Below are 11,148 nucleotides of genomic sequence, written 5' to 3' on the forward strand. Positions count from 1 at the left end.
TTATTTAAAGTTATGAAACCTAAAAGTTTGTTAACTCTTTTCCTTGATTTGGTTCTTTGAACAGACTGCGTGACAACAGTACTGCCTAATGAAAATGAGGAGTATGACCAGATCAGCTTCATTCATGACTCTGGACAAGCTGATGGGTCCCCATTGGGAGACAGGGAGAGCTAAACGTCAGGGTTTTTTATGTGCAAGGTGCAATGCAGTAAATTAAATCTCTTCTTCATGCACTTCCACCCACACACAGAAACTAATTGTGTAACTCTGCATGCTGCAGAAGTAGGTAAATAGAAGATATTTGCAGGCTGAACATCATCCTTGTGTTAAAAGAAAAATAATTATGCTCGTATTAGTGCATAATCCCCTAGCCACGCTTCACAATCTGTGCAGGGATATTTTTTTCTAGAGAGATGCAATATGGGCTGGGGTTTGAAAAAAATCCCAAGGCATTTAGGCACCCAGGTGCCATTGAAAGGTGAAGGAAGTTGGGCCCATACTTCCCTGTGTCTGCTTTTAAAGTTTAAGCCATGACACGCTCCTCCATCAACACACTTTTGAAGAATAGTGTGTTGTGGTCATGCTTCAGATAGGTGTGTTTAGGTCTTTTGAACAGTGCAACATGTAAAGCTGACACATCTGCCATTAGCCTTGCTGAGAAAAGTAAATACTGATCATCTTTAAAGGTAAGAAAATGTTGATGAGTGTTCCTGAAAATGGGTAATGACTTAGACTCTCAGTTGATACGAAATTACAGGCATGAAATCAAGGAACTGAGATGAGTAACACAAACTGCAGAGCTGATGAACCCTGAATATCTGGAAATGCTATCCTTTGGATTTTATAATTGGAATTCTGGGAGGAAAGGGAGTTATGAGAGATCAAAAAAGCAATGAATTTTGTTACAAAACAAACCAAATCTGACTCATCAGCATGAGCAGCAGAAAGATCTTTATAACTTGTCCTTTTAAGCCAGGGTAATGCAATTGAAAATTGCTTGAATAAAGAAAATAGAAAAGCACAAAATTCACTCTTTCTTGTCTGGGTCTGTTTTCAATATGCCATCTCTTTCTTTTCTCTTCCTTTCCACTGCTGTGGGATAACACCTGACTCAAATCATTTTCAGATGGCTTTATTTCTCATGTACGTGAGAACATTTGGAACAAGCCTATAAAGACAGTGGAGTCATTAAACATTTATGTCTCAGTAAGTAACAGTGTCTGTCTTCAGACAGTTCTTCAGCCCCAATGCATTTGAACTGCATTGTAATATGAAACTAATTAATTATTGTAATACATTATGATCTAGCTTCTTCTTAAAGGGATGGAATTCTCCCAACTTCATAAGAATGCTGAGGTCACATAGGTTCTAAATTTCCAAACACCTGAAATATTTAGTAGCAACATGAAATTAATCTGCATAGAAGTAAGATGTCCAAGTAGACAGCCCTTGCCTGGGGCTTTGTCAATGCAATTTCTCTGACAAAGAAGGATCCACATGCACTTTTCTAATGGAAAGTGATTCACCATATTAGGTTGAGACACAGTACACTGCAACGCAAGCAACTAATGCAACTCAGTTGCATGCTGTATGGAAATCCAGGCATGACTCAGAACACTCAATATAGAATTGCAAGCAGACATTTGCGATAACTAAGCAGAATTTTAAAATCCCCTTGCTCCATGCAAAGGAACCCTGAAGGAGCAATCCTTTTGGATTCAGCCAAGCACTCAATCAAATTCTTAATCCTATGTATATGTTAAAACAGGACAGGCAAGTGATTTAAGGAAGTGAGCAAGATTTAGCATTTCTTCAATGGTTTTACATCACCTGCAGCAAGTATTTAAATGAGTTTCTAAACTGAAGAAACGAAAGGCCATTATCTTCTCCCCTAAATTTTACTCAAGCCTGAGTGTCACACAGGGTATTTATAGAGAAAAACATTTGGCTGAAATCTGAGATCCTTGTAACATTTTCTGTAGCTCTCACTGGATTGGAGAGCCCTGTTGTCTGAATGGATGCTCAGTCTGGCACAGCTTCAGCCTAGCTTTTCAAAAGCGCTAAGCAGCTGCACTGAGATGTGCTCAGCATGACCCAGAACCAGACTTGGGAGCAAAAGATGGAGAGAGATGAGGACAACATTCACTATGTCTAAGTTTAGATGTGTAACTGCAGTGCCAGAATTAGGCCTGTGAATCAGAAGTGAGCTGTTTACATACTCACAAGACAGTTGGCTCCATGGTGTGATTCAGAGTAAACTCTGAATCTTACAGAAGCTCTAAAGGAGGCTATTTCTATCAGGTTTTAGAGCAAATCTAAAAGAATATTCAGAGTACTATGAATAACTTTCCCTAAACTATTTCTGTTTTAAAAGCCTTGAAGGAATTTTCACTGCAGCTTTTTCATAAGATACATAAAATTGATAGAAAGGGAATTGAAAGGGCCAGCTGAATCTGGCAAATCAGCAGATGAGTGCCACAGGCAGGGGTTGGGTACTTAGACCATGAGACTCACTTTGAGAAACCTGGTCTGATGGGGGCTTAGGGGGTCCACCTGTCAGAGAAAGGGAAGTACATCTCCAGCCATGGGCTTGCCAAGTTGGTGAAGAAGGCTTCAAACTGCAGTTGCTGAGGGAGGGGAACCTCAGTCCATCCCGCCCCTCCCAGCTTGATGCCAGTGTCAGTGATAGAGCCTGGAGAAGGGTCACAGGTCAGCAGAAAAGCACCTGAAGAGCAGCACAAAGGAAGTGCAGCCGCTGCAGCCTGTAAGTCAGCTTCATCAGGGGCCCAACTCAAAAGTCTCCATGCTAACACACATAGCATGGGGAATAAACAAGAGTTAGAGGTATACCCACGCCTGCAGGGCTTTGGCACCGGCATTATGGAGACGTGGTGGGATGCCTCCCATGACTGGAGCATTAGGATGGAAGGACACAGGCTCTTTAGGAAGGACAGGCAGGGGAGAGGCTGTAGCCCTCTATGTCCTTCTCCAAATAATAGTGGAGAGGTGTTATGCTGGATTTCATTCTCACCTACAAGGAGGGGCTGGTGGAGAATGAGAAAATCAAGGGCAGCTTTGGCTGCAGTAATCATGAAATGGTGCAGTTTAGGATCTTGAGGGAAGCAAGGAGGGAGCACAACAAGCTTGCTACCCTGGACTTTGGGAGAGCAGACTGCACTCTCTTCAGGGATCTGCCCTTGGACAAAGCCCTGGAGGGAAGAAAAGCCCAAGAAAGCTGGTGGATATTCAAGGATTGCCCCCTCCACGCTCAGGAGCGATGTATCCCAACACAGAGGAAGTCAGGCAAAAACACCAGGAGGCTTCCTTAGAGGAACAAAGAACTCCTGGCCAAACTCAGGCAGAAAAAGGAGGCCTACAGAGGGTGGAATCAAGGACAGGTAGCCTGGAAGGGATACAGACACACTGTGAGCAGCCAGGAATAAGGTGGGAAAGCCAAAGCACTGACAGAATTAAATCTGGAAAGGGACATCAAGGGCAATAAAGGCTCCTATAGGTACACCAGCGGGTCAGTGGTAAACAGAAAACAAGGGAAAAGCGATCCTTTTGCTAAAGCAAATGGGAGACCTGGTTACCTGGGATATGGCTAAGGCTGAGGTACTCAACAACTTTTTTCCCCTCAGTCTTCACTGACAAGAGCTCCAGCCACATAGTTCAAGTCTCAGAAGGCAAAGGTAGGGATTGGGAAAATTAAGAGCCACCCCCTGTAGGAGAAGATCAGGTTCAAGACCAGCTAAAGAAAGAAATCATGTACAATTTATTTATTTATTTATTTATTGACAAGTGCTATGATTCTATGATCTACCTGGATTTTTGCAAGGCATTTGACACTGTACACCATGATATCCTTGTCTCTAAATTGGAGAGACATAGATTTGACAGATGGACAACTCATTGGGTAAAGAATTGGCTGGATGGTCACGCTCAAAGAGTTGCTGTCCTTGGCTAAATGTCCAGGTGGAGACCAGTGACGAGTGGTGTTTCCAGGGGTCAGTATTGGGACCGGCACTGTTTTTTAACATCTTTGTCAGTGACAAGGACAGTGGGCTGGGGATGGTCTCACCAAGTTTGCCAATGACACAAGCTGTGAGATGCGGTTGACACACTGGAGGGAAGGGATGCCATCCAGAGGGACCTGGGCAGGCCTGAGAGGTGGGCCTGTGTGAACCTCATGGGGTTCAACAAGGCCAAGTGCAAGGTCCTGCATCTGAACTAGAGCAATCCCAAGCACAGATACAGGCTGGGCAGAGAATGGACTGAGAGCAGCCCTGAGGAGAAGGACCTGGGGGTGCTGGTTGATGAGAATCTCACCATGAACCAGCCATGTGTGCTTGTAGCCCAGAAAGCCACCCATAACCTAGGCTGCACCAACAGCAGTGTGGCCAGCAGGGAGAGGGAGGGGATTGTCCCCCTCTGCTCTGCTCTCGTGAGACCCCACCTGGAGCCCTGCACTCAGCTCTGGGGCCCCTCCACAAGGACACAAAAGTGTTAGCAGGAGTCCGGAGGAGGCCTTGAGGATGAACAGAGGGCTGGAGCATCTCCCCTGTGGAGACAGGCTGAGGGAGCTGGGATTGTTCAGACTGCAGAAGAGAAGGTTCTGGAGAGACCTCACAGCAACCTGACAATGCCTACAGGGGGCTACAGGAAAGCTAGGGAGGGACTCTGTGTCGGGGGTGTAGTGATAGGACAAGGAGTAATGGCTTTAAACTAAAAGTGGGTAGATTTAGGTCAGCTAGGAAGAAGAAACTCTCTGCTCAGGGTGGTGTGGCCCAGGCCCGGGCTGCCCAGAGAAGCTGTGGCTGCACCATCCCTGGCAGTGCCCAAGGCCAGGCTGGATGGGGCTGGGGGCAGCCTGGGCTGGTGGGAGGTGTCGCTGCCCACAGCAGGGGGGTTAGGACTGGGTTGGCTTTAAGGTCCACTCCAGCCCAAAACGTTCTCTGATTCTATGAAAATCCATCTTTTATAGCACTTGACACAATGCTTACCTATGGTCTTTCAAAGTCAGTATTACTTAACTGAATTGTTCAAAACTCCCTACACCGCTATGTCTATTTTTTGCATAAGACTAGGTTTATTTTTCTTTCAGTGCAAATACAGGAACACAAGATTCTCTGGAAAACTATACTCCAGCTTTTAAAAATATCATCACGTAACTCAGTTTTCCTTCCCCTCTGCCACCATCAAAAGGAGCCTACTCAATACTACTTTGATGCAAAATCTGAGCAGAAGTTTAACTTTAAGCTCTGTTCTAGCAATTTCAATCTGTATCATCTTCTTTCTTCCTGTTTCTGCTAAGAGTTGTTATGTTCTGCCACTAATAATTGCTTACACAGAATCATGTGAATCACGTGTATGTAAAAATTTATCATGGCAATGAAAAAGCAATGAATTGCATTGATTTCAAAGAGTCTGATGTAGTCACTGGTTAAAAGGTGTTTTCAGTATCTACAGGTATTTTCAGACAAGTTTCATTCAAGGTTGGGGCAGAGTAACTGAAATACAGGGTAAAGGAAGAAAAACTGGTAGCTACATATTTGTTCCTAGATGCCTAGTTTTTAATATGTCCCCTACAGACTGTGAATTTTCATGCAGGTAACCTATTTGTTGAGTTACCTATTGAACCATGGTATCGAACATTGCCTTTACTTCCTGGATGTTTGCGATGCTCTGCACTGCACTATAGCTATTCTTAAATGTAAGACTAATTCACTACATCTAATGGAGCTGATGTATTACTTTGCTATTTGTCTAACCTTTATAGGTACATTTCACATGAGCACTGCATGGATCAGCATATGCAGAGCTGCACGTCCTTAGCTCTAAGTTCATTTCCTTATCAGAATATATGGCACTACATTATGCTGCATGTTTTTGATTTGAAACACTGACTGATAACACAGGCATACTCAAACAAAATGGTACATATATCAGCAACCAATTCATTTGTTTTGGGGAAAGAATACAATATCAGAAAAAAATATATAGCTCAGCTAAGTTTGATTGGAGTAATCAAATAGCCAAAACAGTATAACCCGTAAGATATATTTTCCTGATAACTACCCATATTCAAATATTATCTATTTATTTTTTTTCTGGTATCTTCATAGAACGTGGAATGTATTTGACCTATTATTTTCCACTGTGCATTTACTGTGTTGGTGGAAGCAAAATTTCATGTTTTCTGGTTATACATGTGTTATCTCCATTAATAGCAATGAGAGAAACAATATTTTTAATGAGCGTTTGTGTCATTAACTAGAAAAATATTTACTGAAGTTATTTCTATTAGTGCCTAACAGGGATGGAGTTTGAACCTTTTCAGTCTGCAGTCAGCAATGCTAGCTAGCTGAGTAACTGATTCAGAGCAAAATGCTTATTTGTAGAGTTGTCCCCTTCCAAAATGCCGTTGTGGTGGGAGCTTTAGAAATAGACTTTGTGAAAGAAAAGATTTGATCAAATAGAAACGTTTCAGGCTGTGCAGACATTGTATATATCTGCAGGAACACAAAAGTGGTGTTGCCTAATAATGACCAAAAATGTGTAGTGTTTTTTTGTTTGTTTGTTTTGTTCTGTTTTTGTTTTTGTTTTTCCTATAAGTTTTAAACTATGGCTGTTTTCAGAACTGAACAAATTGGAAGCCGATTTCCCTTGTGTTTGTAATATTCGAAAAAGTGCAGTGGTAGAGGTCAGTTTGCTTTTGCAGGTACAGCACTGATCATTCTGCTACTGTGATGTACTGTGATGATAAACATGGCTGTCACTCCTGTGGGATTAGTTCTGTACGTAAGATGTGTAATAGCTCATCAGCAGTGTTCAGATGTTTCCCTTTCCTGTGAATATACTCTTTTCATAAATAGACTACATCCAATCCTTTCTAATATTAACATAATTCCAAAGTCAGTAATATATTTGTAAAGAAGCCTTTTCTCTTTTAAAATAGTTTTATTTACACTGAAAATGCTTTTGATTGTTTTCAAATGACTTCAGGAGAGGTAAGAAAGAGGATGCAGTCTGACTCCTTATTCTCTGAGTTTGGGGCTATGATGTACCTGCTTTGGTAACTCAAAACAGCTAATGTTGGAAAGTTCAAATGCGACATGACATTTAAAAATCATGCCAAATTAAGAGAAAACACATTGTTTAGTGTAGGAATATGTTAGTATTGCATGAATATAGACTTTAGATTTCTTTGTTTTCACTGACAGTTGGTTGGGCACTCGAAGAGGCTCCCCAGGGCAGTGGTCATGGCACCAAGCCTGCCAGAGTTTAAGAAGCATTTTGTCAACACTCTCAGAAACATGGTCTGACTTTTTGGGTGGTGATTTGGAGACCCAGGAGTTGGACTAGATGATCCCTGTGGGTCTCTTCCAACTCAGGATATTCTATGATTCCACGATTCTTTAATGCTACCTTACAAACGTATTTTCTGTTCACATTTACTAAAAATATTTCTGCTATGCGAACATAGATTATTGAAAGCACAAGTAGTACTTTGACAATCCAGACAAATCAGGTTTTGCTTGGCAAGCAGTAGTTACCCAAGACTTGAGAAGTGAACTCAGTGTGAATATAAGAATGATTCCTAAGTGCCCATGAGGGTAAGGCGTTGGGAGGCAGACTCATCCCTCTCTGCACAGTATTCTCCCTGGCACCACACCTAACAGAGGGAGAAGGACATTTTGCACAGGTGGCTTCATCACTCTGGGCATCATCATCGATGAGAACAGCCCAACCAACACCGCAGGCTGTGCACAGAGGCCAGGTGGTCCCCACAGACCTGTGTGCTGAACATGGCACAGCTTGTCCCTGGACCACAAGCACCCACCGTGGGGTGCAGAGGGGCAGACAGAGTAAGAGGCATAATGTGGTGTAGAGCAGCTGACAGCTCCCCCTGAAATGCCATTCTCCACAGGCACTGCCAGCACATGGTGGCTTCTTTTTTATTCTGTTCAAATTCTGTTCAGCAGTGGGGAAAAAATGGCATTTTTAATTAGTAAGACTTTGATGCAAGAAAATGAAGACCTGTGTATTTAACTTGGCCCCATGACTGATTCTACTCTGCTATGTCACTGTAGTGCTTCAGACATGTCTGTATGTGAAACATGCACAATTCTGTGTTTCAGACCCAGGGAGACAATGATACCACTGATGTCAGCAGCAAACCTCACTTCATCTGCAGCTGTGTAAGGTGCAGTGTTCCTCCTTGTCGAGAAATCCCTTGCAGTTCTTCTTATTCAATAATTACACATTTTCTTCACCCAACCCCTCATTATTTTCTCAAGCCCTTGCTTTCAATTTTAAACTGTATTTCCCTATTGTTTTAAGGCAATGGATTGACATTATCTTATTGTTTTCTTTACAAATGTTAAGACCACACACTCTGAGCTCTGCTAACACACTGTATTATGCTACTAGTAGACAAATTTTAACATCACATCACATACATATTGCAGTTGCTGTTGGAACATGCCTTTTAAAAAATACTTTTATTGGATGAAATTGTCTCTTCCCCAAGAAAAATCTGGTTCTTCAATATAATTTATTATACCTTTTAAAATTCTGTCTGTTCAGTAAAATCTTTGCTACATTATAAACACCTGTAAAGAAAATATAATTTAAAATTCTGAGAGAAAACATTATTTTCCTTTTACATTTTTCACAAAACCCACACAGGCACCAAGGAAAGACTAGCAATAATAAAAATAATTTACTCCTGTACAGTCTACTCTGGGTTGGAAACATTCAAAAGAGGGACTTTAAAGTTGTCCTCTTATGAAACTTTGGCTACAACATAGGAATCGATCTTAAAACAAAGTCCTATGTATTCCACCCATCTATAGCTGAAAACTTCTTTCAAAGGCTGATTTGAGTGTTTGCAGTACTTTCCTCACTTTAACATACTGGATTGACAACTAGCAAAAACCACTGCTATCTGACAGAACCAGCCCCTGAATTTCTCTGCACAGGACTAACAGTGGTCCTTTCTCACCAAACGGGAATATTTATTGTAGAGATAAACTCCCAATTCTGACAATTACATTTTATTATTTAATTACAATAACATTCTGCTTGTTCACTAGTTATGTATTGCCAGAAAGCTTGTGTGTTGAAGGGACAACATAAAAAAAAAAAAAGTTTTCTGATTTCAATAACTTTTTTTTTTTTTCACTTCTTGTTCTAAGCAAATTTCTTAGCAGAGAGCAAGCAATATAAGTGTAAGAGACATTTACTCTTGTAGTTGTTATCGTTGTAGTATGGAGTATAAATATGGAAGAATTCTTCAAATCAACTAAGCCATATCTATCTAAAGCTGGCAAAAAACACAGACTGATCCCCAGGTAGACATGAACCTACTAAAATCAAATGAAAATGCAAAGATTTTTAAATCTTAAGTTTGGTAAGATAATTTTCAAAGTTGCCTTCAAGCAGAAATTACAGAATTTAGTGTGAAGTTTTAAAAATCTCTATCCAAACTAATGAGTTATGAACAAAATATTCAATTCTTTTTTAAGAGAAAGTTGGTTCATTTTAAGGAATAGACAGTAAAGAAGGAACATTTTTTTCTACATAGTCTGGAAAATATTTCTAGTCTACATTTCTACATTTGAACGGTAGATGAGAAAGAGAGAAAAGTAAAACCTAGTCAGCACTTGCTTGGATTATCTTTAGCACTGCAATGAGACACTAGGAATCTTCATTTCCTTGTAGCAGATCCTCTCCTATTTCTGAGCACCCACCCATGCATTGCGGTTTTTGTTTGTTTTCAATTATGAACAGCAAAACAATAAGTCAATCTTGACTCCAACTTTAAAGAGGTATCTGTGGAAAACTGTCATTAGATGCCATATGATGCCATTCTATTGTATATGATGCCATGATAATTTTTTCCACTTGGGATAGGGTGATAGACCTTTCTGGCCACTCTGCTTCTCCCTTCACTACTTTTATTTTATTCTGAAGGAGTCTCACCATTTTCTCACCACTTTGCATTTTCCTCTGTCATCTCACTTTTCATCTTTAGTCTCTTATGACTGCTAAAGGTAGGCAGCAACCTGCCGTTCCTGCTCTCTGAAGCTACTTTGTTTCCTCCTCTTTCACTTTTCCCTTCCTTCTTTTCCTTTTCCCCCTCCACAACCCATGCAGTTTTTTCCTCCATTTCTGACTCCCTTCTCCTGGGTATTTTTTCATTCATATACGTCCTTCCTCCTCCCCCCATTCATTTTGCCTTACCTTCCTAGATATTTGGGAAATGTTACAATTCACCACAGATACTCCAAAATGCACTCGTTAGATGTTCTGTGCTGGTATAATTTCCCTTTCTACACCTCTTTGGTCACAGTTTAAGGAACAGGCAAAATGATCCTAGCTTTGATTGCTGCGGATGTAGACAACTTAGGAGGCATTTATGTTACTCAACTTTAGAAATCTAACTGAGGCTCCAAAGGTAAGAGATTGTTTCCCCAAAGTTCATCCAGTCAATAAAAATAAATAAGTACTCCATCAGGTAATTCAGAACCAGTGCAAAAACTAGTCAAGTGCTCTTAAGTGCTATCTGTCTTCATTAGCTACATACAGCCTAGAAAAACTAAGCTCATAATTCAGGCACTTCATTTAGGCAGTTTAAGTTCGGTGGTGAGAATCCCCATGGTCTGGAATATGTTGTTTGGAGCTCTTTTATACTAGAATATGTCTGTCTGTAGTCTAAATCATTAATAACTTCATCAGTGTTCACTGATGCTCCAATCCAATTCCAGTTTCCCAGCTGCTCCTTTGCAGGAGAACAGAAGGGTAAGAGTGCATTGTTGTTTGGAAAAGGAACAAAAAATGAAATAAAAAATAAAAACAACTGTGAGGGAAAAGGTACTCACTGCAAGTATTAAATCTTGAATAAATGCCAAATATAAGAAAGACTACACTATTCATTACAAATCCAGGGATGAGAGTATATCCCCAAAGCTTTGGCAATTCAGTTCAAAACTGCTTAGTAATTCAGGTTTTGAATCCTACTTCATGCTAAGGGAATAGGGTGGAAGAATAAGTAACGTGAAAATTGTTTAAAATAGAGCATTAGTATTTTCAGGGGAATACTGCTGCATTTCATGCCTGAGGGGGCAAATCTACTCTGATGGT

The sequence above is a fragment of the Netta rufina genome (genome assembly GCF_964035555.1).
Source record: "Netta rufina genome assembly, chromosome: Z".
NCBI classification, from domain to species: Eukaryota; Metazoa; Chordata; class Aves; order Anseriformes; family Anatidae; genus Netta; species Netta rufina.